The following is a 14655-nucleotide window of genomic DNA, read 5'->3' as shown; positions in this document are numbered from 1 at the left end:
CAGGAAGTGGGGCCTCTTTCAGGTCTCTGCTCACCCGACCGTGGTAGCAGCATGAGGGGGTATTCTGGCAGCTCTGGAGAATGTCAGTAAAGGTGGAATGGATTCCTTCCCAGGTGAAATCGAGCTGCTCCTGATTAGTCTAAGCCATGGGAATACAGAAAAGAAAAGACTTTAGCAACGTCCACAGCTCTATGTCACTTAACCAGGTCAACCAAATCCTTCACTGGTAGGAGGTCAGCTTCAGCAAAAAGTGTGACACATTTGCTTAGCTCCTGTAGTCTGCTGTAAGACTCCAGATGCCATCTGACTTCCCCACATAGTTATTATGAGGAGATGTGGCTTACTAAACTTTCCCACCCTCCTTCAGTTCCATCACTAAAGAAAAAAGTTTTTGCACATCCCAATACCTGTACTGTTTAGCATTAACAATACCAGATGGGTCTGGTAACTCCAAGGACAATCAGCATAGAGGTTGTTGTAAGACCTGATACAGGTACTGACTCCTAAGAGCTCATGATAGATTTCAACATATGTGTCAACCTTCCATCAAATGTTATTAACTTTTCAGTTCATTTTTCAATTTTCATTTTTTCATTTATTTTTAATTTATGGGATAAAACAAACATTTCCATAACATAGCATAATAAAAAAAGAATGCACATGAAACTACACATCTATGTTGTACAACTTACTATTCCTTTCAAAGTTATGGTATAAATTTCTTTTTTTCCTTTTTTCTCTTTCTTCTTCCCTCTCTTCCCCTGCTTCTGCTGTAGACACAAATATGTAATTATATATGTATATACATATATATATAAAGTCATTCTATATATACTTCTACTTTTCAGTTCTTTCTTTGGATGTAGATACTGTCTTCTTTCATATGTCCTTTGTTTTTAATTTAGGTATTTGTAATATTCAACATGACTTATTCTCTCTAAGTGGTTCTTAAAACAATATTGCCGTTACTGTGTATACAATATTCTCTGCTCTTTTTGCTCATTATTTCATGCAAGTCTTTTTATGTTTTTCTAAAACAATTGAGCTCATCGTTTCTTATAGCACACTAGTATTCTATCACAATCATATACCACAAGTTGTGTAGTCGTGTTCGTCCTTTGTTTTTGAAGAGGACCCTGACATCAGAGAAATGAGGACATGACTTGCACATATACCACAACTTGTTCAGTCGTTCCTCAATTGGTGATCATCTAGTTCAATCTACTCAACTCCCATCGCTAATTCCTCTCCCTTCTACCTCAGCTACATTCAGGAATGGTCATATGCTTAATCTTGCTATCACCCGTAAATATTCCACTCTTACTCCTTTCTTATACTTGGGAGTATGAGAATTCTGAAATTCCTTTCCCTTCTTCAACTCATTTTACAAATCAAGGAAGTGAGACCAACAGGGTTAAGTGACTTTCCCAGGGTCACATGGCTAGTAAGTGTCTGAGGTCAGATTTGAACTCAGGAAAGTGAGTCTTTTTTATTCCAGACCTGGTGCTCCAGCCACTATGCCACCTACTCTTCACTCTCTTCTATTCTTGAATCCTTTGTCTTCTCTTCTTGTCAACAACCGCACCGTGCCAATCCCAACCTTTTATTATTCCTACCATCTGCTTTCTTCTCTCCTACTCACATGCTGTTGAATGAAACTGGCATAAATCATAAAACATGCTGAAAGGGTTCACTACAAGTCTACATAGTGTATCGAATGTATCTAATTATAACTGGGCCCTCACTGCAGCAAGACAAAACTATTCCTTCTGAATTGATTTCCTGACTCACTTATTGATTGTTTTAAACCTTCTCCTCTCCTCTCATATTTTCCACACCTCAAAGACTTATTACCTCTCACTTCACTGAAAAAAATTGAAACCACTTGTCAAGAGTTCTTTTTTCTCCCCTCTTCCTCATCTTCAATCCCTCTGACATCTCTTCTATCTCTCTCTCAAGTTTCTGATGATGAAGTGGTTATTCTGTTAGCCCATGCAAATCCTCCTCCATGTGCTCTTGAGCTCATCCTTTTCTGTCGTCTCCATTAGATTGTTTCCATAATTGTTTTGGTTTTTGATCTTATATCTACTGGTTCCTTCTCTGCTACCTAAAAAACATGACCAAATCCATCCTTAAATACTCCTCCTCCCATTAGATCCTACTTTGTTCACCAACTGTCATTCTATATCTCTCCATTTTTCAGCTAATGCTCTTGGAAAAGCTGTCTATACTCGGTACCTCAACCTTTCTATGGATTCTTTTCTAAATCCTCTGAAATTCTGCCTTTTGACTTCATCATTCAATGGAAACGGCTCTCTCCAAGGTTACCAATGATCTCAATTGCCAAATCTAAATATTACTTTCTCAATCCTCTTCCTTCTTGACCTCTCTGTAGCACTTGATACTGTTGGCCACCCCTTCCTCTTAAATCCTTTCTCCTGTCTGGGTTTTTGTGACTCTGCTCTTTTGCTTCTCCTCCTACCTGTCTGACCACTCCTCAGCTTCCTTTGCTGAATCTTCATCCATATCATGCCCACTAAGGGGATGGATATCCGCAGGGCTCAATTCTGGGTCCTCTTTTCTTTTCCCTTTATATTAGTTTAATTGGTGATCTCATCAGTTCTCAAGAGTTCATCTATCATATCTATGCAGATGACTCCCAGGACTATTTATTTAAGTGTAGTCTTTTGGACGTCAGTCCCTCATCCCTGACTGCCTTTTGGATGTTTTCAATTAGAGGTCCCATAGGTCAAGAGATGTCAAACACATGGGGTACACTGGGCTGGCAACACTGCTGAGTGTAGCTGGAAAGAGATTAAAATGTAATTGGGAAATACTTAACAAAAGAAATAAAAATACAATAGAACACAGAGTACGTTAATAAGTGGTTTTCTAAGTCAATATGAATCCATAGGGATCCTTATGTATGAATGATGTAGTGGTCCCTGTTCCTATTTCAATTTAACACCGTTGGTGTATTTGCTCAAACAACACATCCGAAACAAACTCATTTTCCCTTGAATTCACTCTTCTTCTATTATTATTGGGGGTACCATTGAGTTTTAGTCACTCAGGTTCACAACCCTGGGGTTGTCCTCAACTTCTTACTCTCCCTCACCCTATTCAATCATTAGCCATCTCTCTCTCTCTCTCTCTCTCTCTCTCTCTCTCTCTCTCTCTCTCTCTCTCTCCCCCCTTTCTCTCTCCCCTTCCCACCCCTTCCCCTCTCCTTTCTTATTCCCTCTCTCTTTCTTTCTCTCTCCCCTCCTCCAGTAATCCCCTCCCTCTTTCTCTCCAACATCTTTTACATGTTACCTTCTCTCCACTCACATAACCACCAATCTCAAGCAGATCATCATCACCTCTCTCCTAGACTACTGAAATAGTTTCCTATTTAGATTCTCTGACTCAAGCTTCTCTCCATCTCAATCCATTTCACAGTTACCAAAGTTATTTTCCTAATGTGTATGTCCAACCTAACCCACAACAGAGCAGGAAGAGAGGTCACACCTCGGGGAGTGGTATTAAGGCAAGTCCATGACTTTTTTTCATGAGATTTCTCATGAATTCTCACCCAGTTCTCTTCGCCACTCCTGCCCCTGCTCTGTTCTCTTATAGCCTTGATCTTAGTGGGATTTGACACATTTTCCAGTGAGATCTCTGGGTCAGAGACTGTATTTTCTATTTCTGGTAGGTTAGTCCCCAATGCCACCTGCGTAGTCCCTTTCACTTGTGAAGGTCAGTGAAGTAATCTGCCTTTAGGCTACAAACTTTAGGAATTAAAAAAAAAACAACAACTCTGTTTGTACTTATTTACTCACAGTTTACTTTCATTTTCCTTATGTTATGGAGCCTTTCTAGGACAATTAGCAATAGTAGGGCTCATGTACATCTTCTTAATTTTCCATGTCAACCTTCATTAATACCTACTGGGCTAAACCTGTCCATCAATAAGGACCTCCTCTATGTCCTATTGAGAGAACACTCCAATAGTGGGCAGAAAGACCATGACCACAAGGATTCCAGACTGACACCTCTGTCCATTTGTCCATCTACTTCAACCACAGGTCAGCTACAATGTCATTCCCATCCAATTTTGCCAACTAATGCCAAATATGCTGGGACAGTCCTGATTCAGGCTATAAGGTTAAAACAAAATAAGATACCTATGACTACCTGACTTTATAACAAAAATGGAGGGTATGTAACCAAATCATGGAAAAGATATTCAAGGATTCAATGCTAGTTTAAGTCTATGTCCTCACCTTGTCTCCAAATGGAAATATGTCTGGTCAGAAGGGTATGCTGACTGGCATGGCAATGAGATCATTAGTCTCTGAGGCACTGACTCCCTGTGGGCTAGGCTTTTTATGTCCATGGTAACTGAAAAACCCCATCCTGGATCAATCACATCTGAGGGATAGCTTCTCTGCCTTTTAGGGAAAAATTAGCCCAGCTTACATGGCTGGAACCCTAGTAGATGTGGCTTTTAGCATAGTTCCAGATGGCAGAATGAGATTCAATGGATAAAATTTACAAAGATGCAGGATTTTTAGCTCTTGAACAATGAGAGCTACTCAGCAATGGAATGGGCTGCTCCATGACACATCAATCATTGGCCACTTAGAGGTTGTCATGAAGAGAATAGACAATCATCTGTCAGGAATATTGTCGGGGGGGAATCCTGTTTGGGGTGGGAGATTGGATCAGATGACCTCTAAGGTCCTTCCCAATTTTGAAATTCTATAACTTTATGCTTTATTTCTTTGGAATACACAGACTTCTCTTTTAGGATGAAAAACCTTTGGGAGAGCAATTGTCAAGCTTTCATCAGTCACTAACACTTTAGTCTGAATTCACTTTTCAGAATAATTTCCTTTTGACAGGAGAGGCTAGTGATTATCTGGATGGAGCTGGGGCTTTGAAAAGGAAATAAAAGGCAAAGAAAGAGATAGTCTAGGGAACTTTTGGCCAATGTTATGATTTTTCTGAGAGCTGACATCCCTAACCTTGTGGGTAACCTAAATTATTGGAGAACATTTAAGGAATCACAGTTAGAGAAGGAAAGGAGGCAGATGCAGAGTCCTGAAACTACCCAAATGTAATTCCTGGGTGCCAGATTCTGGATGGGATATTCAGGTCCTTTGGTCCCCTCTCCATCCCCCACCATTCTTCCACAGGAAAATAGGCCAACAGATTACCTCCCAGACCCCAGTGGCTCACATCTTATTGTCTTCTGGGAAAGAAATTTCCTTTGTCCACACCCATCGACCCTAAACCAGCTTCTAAAATCCCAGTGGCAGCAGGTAAATGAGGAAGCCCCCCCGCATCTCCATCTGGAGCCATTCTACTCCTCCCCACTCCAATTCACGTTGGCCATGTTTGAAGCTACAGTACAGATGGGGATGTCTAAAATATCTGTGACATATTCCAAACTGGCCTACTTTTCTATACAGAAAGAGAGAGAAGGAAGAGAGAGAAAAGAGAAAAGGGAGAGAGAGAGAGGGAGAGAGGGAGGGAGAGAGAGAGAGAGAGAGAGAGAGAGAGAGAGAGAGAGAGAGAAGGAGGGAGGGAGGGAGGGAGAGGGAGAGGGAGAGGGAGAGAGATGGTGGGAGCTTGAGTTGGGACTAGTTCCCACCTTCTTCTCCCTTCTTTCCTCTGCATAGTTATTTTAATCAGGCTTTATAGCTCCACTTCCTCAAATGAATCACGTTCAGATTTCTCTTTGGGAGCTTCCTAAAGGTCCACTAACAATTTCAAAACATTTCCCAGTCAGTTAGTCAGGCACAGTCAAGGAGAAGCCTAGACTGAATGCAGACCCTGTTCTGGGTACTGATCAGTGTTGAGTGGGTGGAAGATTGTGCTGCGTGTAGAGAAGGAGACAGTCCTAATCTTTGGAGAAGCTCCAAGTGGAATACAGCCCACACTGTATAAACTTTTATTCAGGTTTGTATTCCCCCTCCCACCTCCCAGTCTTAAAATCTTGACCTTTCAAAGGGAACTTCAGAGGTCATGTGCACCGATTCTCTGCCTCCAGGTAGGTCTCTTGCTCTCTGCCCTTGATTCCATTTTCAAAGATCTCTAGGGAGGGACAGGCATCCCCAAACTTTCCTCATTCACTTGTACCAACTCTCTTTTACTGTCAAGAAGGTCATTTGTGGGCCTAATTTAAATCTCTCTTGCTGACAGAAAAGTCCATTTATGTTCTTTGGCCAGCCTCCTCCCTCAGACACCTGGGGACAGTTATTTCAGTCTTCCCTTTACTGGGTTAACATTCCCTTTGTTTCTGTAAGCCTGTAGGGGCTCAGGGGTATTTTCCTAGCTCTGACAAAAGACCATGAATCTGGGCACAAAATACAGTTTGTCTTCTCGCTTCTAGCTTTGCTCTTTCCTCCCCCGACTTTGGATTCAACTCAATAGCTGCTGAACCTCAGTTTTTTCACCTGTCAAATGGTTAAAATTACCAAAAAAAAAAAAAAATAGACTTTTTTTTTGATAAGGTGACTGTTACCTAGATGACTGAAAGCACATTATCACCATCATTGTGTTTCATTGTGTACATTCTGTATTCGCTTCGATGTCTGCATATCGTCTCTGGCATAAGGACTGTTTGGCTTTGCATCACTGTTGCCAGGCACACATGGGAGGTTCTTAATATAGACTTGTGGATTGATTACCTGTAAAATGAGGGGGGTAGACTTGGTGGCCTCTGGGGTCCCTTCCAACTCTAGATCTAGGATCTGATGGTCCTAGGAGTGATTGTCACCATCATCATCCGTTACTAAGCACTTTCACAGACATGATCTCATTGGATTGTTTCATTAATAAAGGACAGCCCAGCTAACGACAAATCAAAAGGTCCATGTGAATAGAGGCAGTCTGGTGAGGAGGAGGAGCCCTGAGTATTATAGTCAGAGACCTAGGTTTGGATCAGAGCTCTCCTACCTCTATATGCCTCTTCTAATCTATTGACTCCTTTCCTGAAATCCAATTTTTTCACATTCTGAGGAAAAAAACCAACAACAACAAAAACCTTTCACTAAACACTAGCAGTCTCTCAGGTTAGCATCCCATATATCTCCTCCCTTTCACAGCCAAACTCCTAGAAAAATCTGTTTATAGCCATTGCTTCCCTATCCTCTTTCCTCCTGTACTTTTTACCCCTTTGAAGCCTGAATTCATATGCCATTACTCAACTGATTTTTCTAAAGGTTTCAAATCTGATGGCCTTTACTCCACTCATCCTTTTCAACCTTTCAGCAGCATCTGATGCTCTTGACCACCCTCTTCTCCTAGATACTCTCTTCTCTCTGAGTTTTCATGACATTGGTTTCCATTCATTTTTCTCCTACTTGTCTAACTAATCCTACCTAGTTGTTTTTATTAGTTTGTCACCAATATTACATCCCAAGACAATGTCCCAGGATAGATTCCAAGAGATCTATGTGTATATATGGGAATAAAATTACTTCTTAATTTTTTGCTAACTTCTCATTGAAATTTAACATTCCTCTAAATATGAATGTAAGCAACAAACAAGCATTGTTATTGTTCAGTCACTTCAGTCATGTCTGACTCTCTGTGACCCCATTTGAGATTTTTTTGGCAAAAATACTGGAGTCATTTGCCATTTCCTTCCATATTTTAGCTCATTTCATAGATGAAGAAACTGAGGCAAACAGGGTTAAGTGATTTGCCCAGGATCACACAGCTAGTAGGTGTCTGAGGCCAGATTTGAACTCAAGAAGAGGAGCTCTAAGCCAGGGCTCTGTCCACTCCACCTTAAGCATTAGTGCTGTTCAAATACGGACTAAACTATGTTGATTTGTGACCCCTCTGTTAGGGACTTTAAAGAAGGGGTTCCTTGTCTGGGTTGGGAGGTTGGATTAGATGACTTTTAACTTTAAGATCATTTTTGAAAGTTTTTGCTCTAACAAATACTGGCATGGAGCTGACAGACAAATCCTGGCCTTAAAGCATTCTGTTGTTAATGGATGAAACCTAAAGCACCACAGAACTTAATAGTGTTAGCTTCCCCAGTTAGCAGAAGCATCATAGAAATCTACAGACAATCTGCACAGACAAGTATGTGGTTCTGATAGAGTTGCTAAAGCACAGAACATTGGCAATATCAGAGCATGGTTTAGACGGATGGTTCTCAAAGTGTGGTCTGGAGACCCTTGGGAATCTTTAAGACCCTTTCAGGGGATCCATGAGGTCAAAGCTATTTTTCATAATAGTAATACATTTTAATTTCTAATGAAGTAAATATTTTTAGATATAACCGACACAAATAAAAGCCCTTTGGGGGAGTGGCAATATCCTCAATAATTTCTAAGAGTGTAAAGGGGCCCTGAAACCAAAAAAAAACTTTGAAAACTAGTCTAGAAAACTGAACTGAAAAAGGAAGTGTTTGGACACACTGAACTGGGGCCTATGGAATAATGATCTCTCATCTCTCTGTCCCCTGACCCCAGCTCTCAATTCCCACTTCTCAAATCAGAAGGCAAAGCTAATTTTCCTTTTCCCTTTTCCTCAACATTTCTCTGTCTCCTTTTCTTCTTTCCCCCTCTCCTTTTCTCCTCTAGACAAGACTCTTGGAGATCTCCCTTTTCTTCTTTTCTTTATTTCCCTCTGCCTTTTTTCCTATTTTCCTGCCCCATTCCCTTTTCTACTTCCTCTCTTTTCTCTTCCATCTCCTTTTCTGTTCTTTTTTTTCTGACATTTCCTTTCTTCTTCCCCTTTCCCCCTTTTCCACTCCCTCCTCTTTTCCACTCTCTTTTTTGTTTTCTCTCTTGGGCTGAAGCACTTATCCCCAGTTCTTCTAACTGAGATTTATTCTGGCTTTATTTAATCTATTGTGCCTTAGAGATAGAAAGGAGGGGAAGGTGGGAGGTTGGGGACAAAGTGGTTTGGAAGGGGGAGGAAAACTATATGTTTACAAGATAACTGTTGTTTCAAGATTCTTCTCCCTGTTGGCAAATCTTTAGGGAAGGTCAAACTTGAGATGGATTCTCTTAATGGGTCTTTCCCTAAACCTCTATTCCCTTCTCTTAGGGACAAGATCTATCCCTGTCACTAAAATGGCAGAGAATAGAAGGGGTAGAAGGAAAAACTGGCAGAACTAGCAAGAATCTTAAATCTAATCTTAATTTTTAGATAGGAGAACTGAGGTCCAGTGAAGGTAGAAGATTTATCCAAATCAGGAGTATTTAACCTGAGGTTCATAGACTCATGGATAGATTTCAGGGGATTCATGAGATTGGTGTTTTTTAAATTACATTTTTGTTTTTCACTCACCTCTAGCAGAAATTTAACCTTTCCTTCAATTACTTCAGAAAGTTATTCTGAAAAGGGGTCCACAGACTTCATTGAATTGCCAAAGGAATACATGATGCAAAAAAAGGTTAAGAACCCCCGATCCAAGGCCACATAGGGAATAAGAGAGGCATTGTGATATACTGAGCTGGCCTTGGAGACAGGAAGACTTCAGTTCAAATCCCATGTCTGACACAAAGTGACTGTGTGATCCTGGGCAAGTCACTTCTCAGTGCTCTAGGCAACTCTTAGACTAAGCTGAACAGAAGGTGCAGGTGTGGGTTGGTAAAGAAAACTCCTCATTGGTGTAGGGCATTTCCCTACACCAATAAAATCACAAATCTGGTTCCTATCACTACCGTACATCTAGTAAGTGCCAGAGCCAGAACTGGATCTCACACATCTTATGATTCCAAACTGAGGTGTTCTTTCCAGTACATTATGCTGTCCCCTTGCAAGAGTTGGTGGTGGAGGGAGAGGGTTTTGAAGGTTAATGTTTTTGGGAGACATTTGGCAGAGAAATTTGGTGTAATTTAGAGTGAAAAGGGAATTTTTCTACATCACTGAGCATTTTCTATGGACAAAACCCAGTGTCGGATATGGGACAGGGGCAGGGGCAGAGGTTGGGGGTGGAAGGCAGTGAGGGGGAAAGGGATCTAGAAAACACTTATTCTTTAAGAGTTTCTTATGTGGCTGAGGAGATACAGGCCCTGCCCTCAGGGAGCTCTGAGTCTGGTGAAGGAGGGGGAGAGATGTCTCCGTAGACATTGCCTCCCTATCCTCTTTCCTTCTGTACTTTTTACCCCTTTGAAGCCTGAATTCATATGTCATTACTCAACTGATTTTTCTAAAGGTTTTCTAAAGTTTTATAGACTCAGTCTGTAGTCCTTCTCACAAGATGGCACAGAAATGAAGTCTCTCCAGAGGTGACCGAGTCTTCTCATGCCCAGCTGCCCATAAGGCTTCTGTTTTTCATTTTTTTAAAAGTTGGTTTGATGTGCTAATCAGGAACATCAATTATTGAGTATCATTAGTACTCATTATGATAATAAGCACTTTCAGGGGTGACCAGAGGGAATGAGGGGACTCTATTGAAATCTACAGCAGGTCAGCTTACCAGAAGCCAGAGATGGGACTGGTTACAGATAGAATTGAGGAAGGAGCTGTCCAGCAGGAGTTTAGAGATTGGGATGGAGCCAAGAAGTCCCAGGTTTCAGCTTGACCCAGCTCAGGGCAGAAGTGTTTGGTGAGTTATTCCTGTTTTCCCCTTTTTCTTCTCCCCCTTCCTCAGCTGAAAACAAGTCTCCTGATCCCAAGCCACTGCTGCTCTCTCCCCATCCCCAATCAAAGGGCTGCATCCTACTGGGTACCATTACATCCTGGGCAAGTCCAAGGCTGAGAGCAAGCCACGTGGAGTTTTTGGTACAATGAGAGACAGTATGGAAAGTGTACTGAATCTGGAGTCAGAGGTCCTGGCTGTGATCCTTACTGTCTGTAAGGCAAGTTACTTAATTTCTCTGACCCCATTTTCCTTTTAAGTATAATGAGAAAATTAGGCTCTCTCAGGCCTTTTCCAACTATGATCCTACCAGAATCAGACTGAATCTACCAGGGTACAGTCTACGAAAATCTATGAGAAGGAAGGGGTAATATGTGATCTGGAGACTTGTGGGAAGGGGCAAGCTTGTTCATGATGATTGTTGACTTTCCTTTTAAATTTCTCTCCCTAGAGGTCAAATTGACTCTCTGTCTTCCCCAGATACTCATGTGCTGCTGTCCGGATGTCTTCCTAGGTTCAACACCTGAATCCTGGAAGATACCTATAGTATAAAGAGGACAGGTCTCACACATCCTTTTTTCCCCCTGAGATCCTATAGCTTTCACAGTTCATGGTGAACACTATCCTCCCTCCCCACACAAAATCTAGAAGCAGCCAGCTGGTGAGCTTCCTGGCTCTCTCCCATGAGGTACTGAGGAAAGACAATATGGAAACTGCATTGCTGCATGTGGGTTTGGGAGGTTTCACTACTTCCTGGAGGAATTGAAGAGCCACTTAACATTCTTCTCCATCTTCCTTCTCCCACTCTCAGATACTTGCCAGCTTTCTCCCCTCTGACATGGACAGTAACAAAGAAATAGATAAGAGACGTGATAGTTAAGCTACCTGTTGGGGAGAAAGGGGTTGAGGCCTGAGGCATCTAAGGTGGACACAGCTGGTGCATTGGCTGTTTCCAGGCACCATGCCAACTTCTAGGAGATAAAAAAATCCTTTGTCCAGGATGGGCAATACTTTTGTTTCCCGGATAAGTGAGCAAATTGCTGGTGGTTTGGGTGAAATGGACATCCTATTTGTAAAGACTAAGGGGAGGTCATTCTATGTAATTTAAATACTTTTGGACCCCAGTTTCCTCATCTGCAAAATGGATAGGCTGGACTAGATTGCCTCTAAAGCCTTACCCAGGTCTGAATCTGTGATCCTGTGACTGTTGGTATCAGAACCTGAGAGGGACGTTAACCCTTTCAGAATGTTCTTCTTTTAGGACAGTTTCTCTAGGGCCAAGAGGAAGATTTTATCCTTCCCCAACCTCTCCCACTTCTTTCAAAGAGAGGTGTGGTGGTCATCTGAATAGCTGATCCTTCTAATCTAGAGAGGATAAAATGAGGCTGAGGCCACAGACATAAAAATCCTGTGACATTCAAAGGTTTATTTTTGCTATTGTATATTTTTAAAAAATCAGCTGAATCTGATCTTAATTCATCTGTAGGGCCTAGAATAAAAAATGGAATAATGTATCCCTTTTTAGGGACACATGGTTAGTAAATATCTGAATTCAGCTCCTATGCTCCCAATTATTGTTATTTCTGTTTGCTTGATTTTTGAGATTGGCTCTCCCAGCTCACCCAAGCTAGAGGTGCAGCAGTCTCTCCTGGTTTATCTTAGTACTGATTGGCTAGGATCTGCTCCATCATTTTGATGGAGGACTTTAGTGTGGGACACCAGATCAGCTTTAACCTTACTACAATTTAGAACCGAGGAACTGATCTACCAGTCTCAGCTCCCTGTAGGGATTGCAGGGATGTGCAACCATTCCTGGCTACCTCAAAATATTAATAATTTCTGTTTCCTAGCTCTGAATTGATCACCAGCTCTGGGCAGGAAGGGGTAAGGGAGGCATTTGCTGTTTCTTATGGCCTCTGTACTGACTTGAACTAGGAAAGCCTCTCTAGGTCATTGCTGCTAAAGAGGAGGTTGGGGTCAGGGAGGGAATCCTGCTCACCCAGCTCAGATTTTCTTTTACCCTCTCTTTTTGTGGGCACTCTTGTGGAGAAACGGAGGGGAAACCATGATCTGTGGGGAATGATGGGGCTGGTCTGAGCCCCTGGACCCTTGGTGGGAGGTGGGGGAAGAACTTGATATATTTAACTGATTGGGGAAAAGGTGTCTCCTGCATATCTTCCTGTTCCCCAAGATTCCCTTACTTTCCTTCCACTTCCATCCCCTGGGACCAGTAATAAGATTGGCATGTGGATGGAGACCTGTTTCTCTGCTAAAAAAAAATCAGACCTAACTTCCCCCTCCCCCCCCCCCCCCAGTCCTACCCCCTATGCATATTCCTTTAGCAGGAAGGCTCCTGGCTAGAGAGGGGAAGAAATTGAAGAAGCTTGTGTTCCTAGCATGACCCAAGCCTCTTGCCTGATTTTTCTTTCATTTTCGTTTCCCTCTCCACTTTCTCCACACTACCTGCCTTCCATTCAGATGTTTGCTTATGCAGCTGGAGCACACCACCTATCCTATGCATCAGGGGAGATGGGCAAAGGGACCATTCTGGTCTGGGAGAGGGCTGAACTAGGCTTGGAGCTAGACAGAAACTTGGGAGAGCCACAGAGAGCCTGGGAACAAGGCAGGCTGGGAAGTGGGGAAACCGGTTTTTCAGTTGGGCAACTAGAGGTGGGCTGGGTTTGGGGTGAGGTCTCCTGTCCCAACCTCCCCCTTTTCCGGTCCACAATCCTTTAATCAAGTAACCAGCGTGCCCTATAGCCCAAGGCAGGAATTAAGACCCTACTCCTCCTAATCTTCAATGAGGATGGAGGAGGAGTTGGCAAGGATTTTGGCCCCCCCCAGTTAATCTCTCTCTCTCTCTCTCTCTCTCTCTCTCTCTCTCTCTCTCTCTCTCTCTCTGAAACTGTGAAAGACAGATTGTAAGCAGGCAGAGGAGGGAGGGAGATCCCCTGGGCGGGGGGAGGGGGGGTGTTGGCCCGGTTTAGGGACCTGAAGCTAAACGGGAGAAGGAAGCTAAAAGGAGCAGGTGGGCTACAGGTTAGAAGGAAGGAGAGCTCCTGTGGAGGGTCTGGTAAAGGGTGGTGGGCCCTACACACAGAGGGGAGGAAGACTTGGGTGGAAGGACTGTTGATTGGGGTGGAGCACATGTTCACAGTATTGCAATAAGATTTTGCCCCCTCTCAAAAACCTCCTTCCCCAAGTCCCTGTGTTGGACGTTAGAAGTCTTTAACAACTAGAGGAAGACTGAGAAGTAGGGGCAACTTCAGCAGGGGGTACTGAGGATACTCTTTGGGGGAGCAGGAACCCTACTCTGAAGGAGGGGCTTCGGAGATCTGGCTCGGACTAGTCACAGCATATCGCAGACTGTAAGGTGAAGAAGTCGTGGGAAGAGGGGAGAGAAGCCTTTCCCATCTTGTTTTATCCAACTCTCTTTTATTTCCCGTATTTTGGGGTCACCTTGGTTCAAAATCAGCCCCAACAATTTCGTGGTCTCCTTCATCCTCTCTCCTCCTCTGGTCTCAGGTCCACTGAGGAGTGAAGTGTTAGAATCAAAGAGCGGGGAGGGAAGTCTGGGGATCCAGGAGAATTGGGGGTTCCCTAGTACTTGACCTGCGATCTCTCCAAACCCATAGATCACACACAGCAGGGGCTGCTAAGTAGAGACCCCCTTGAGTCTGCTGTCATCCCACCTCTGGGCTGGGTGGGCCCACAAGGGAAGTCGACCGTCTTCGGGCCACGAAAGTCTCTTTTTGGAGGGAGACTGGAAGGAGGGGTAGAGAGAAGCGTTTCTCTGTAGGCATCTCTCTTTCTCTCTCTCTCTCTCTCTCTCTCTCTCTCTCTCTCTCTCTCTCTCTCTCTCTCTCTCTCTCTCTCTCTCCCTCCCTCCCTTCCTCCCTCGCCCTCTCCCCCACCCCACTCCCGTCTCCTTGGCACCTCAGGTCACCTAGTACAGAATAAGGCAAGGTTGGGAGTGGGGGACGGACACTCAGAGAAAAGGACACAGACACTTACAAAGACAGACACTCCAGACTGGGAGAGGAGAGGTAAGGGAAAGC

Source organism: Notamacropus eugenii, chromosome 2 (assembly GCF_028372415.1).
Source record: "Notamacropus eugenii isolate mMacEug1 chromosome 2, mMacEug1.pri_v2, whole genome shotgun sequence".
Classification (NCBI taxonomy): Eukaryota; Metazoa; Chordata; class Mammalia; order Diprotodontia; family Macropodidae; genus Notamacropus; species Notamacropus eugenii.
Note: the sequence above shows the minus strand (reverse complement) of the source record.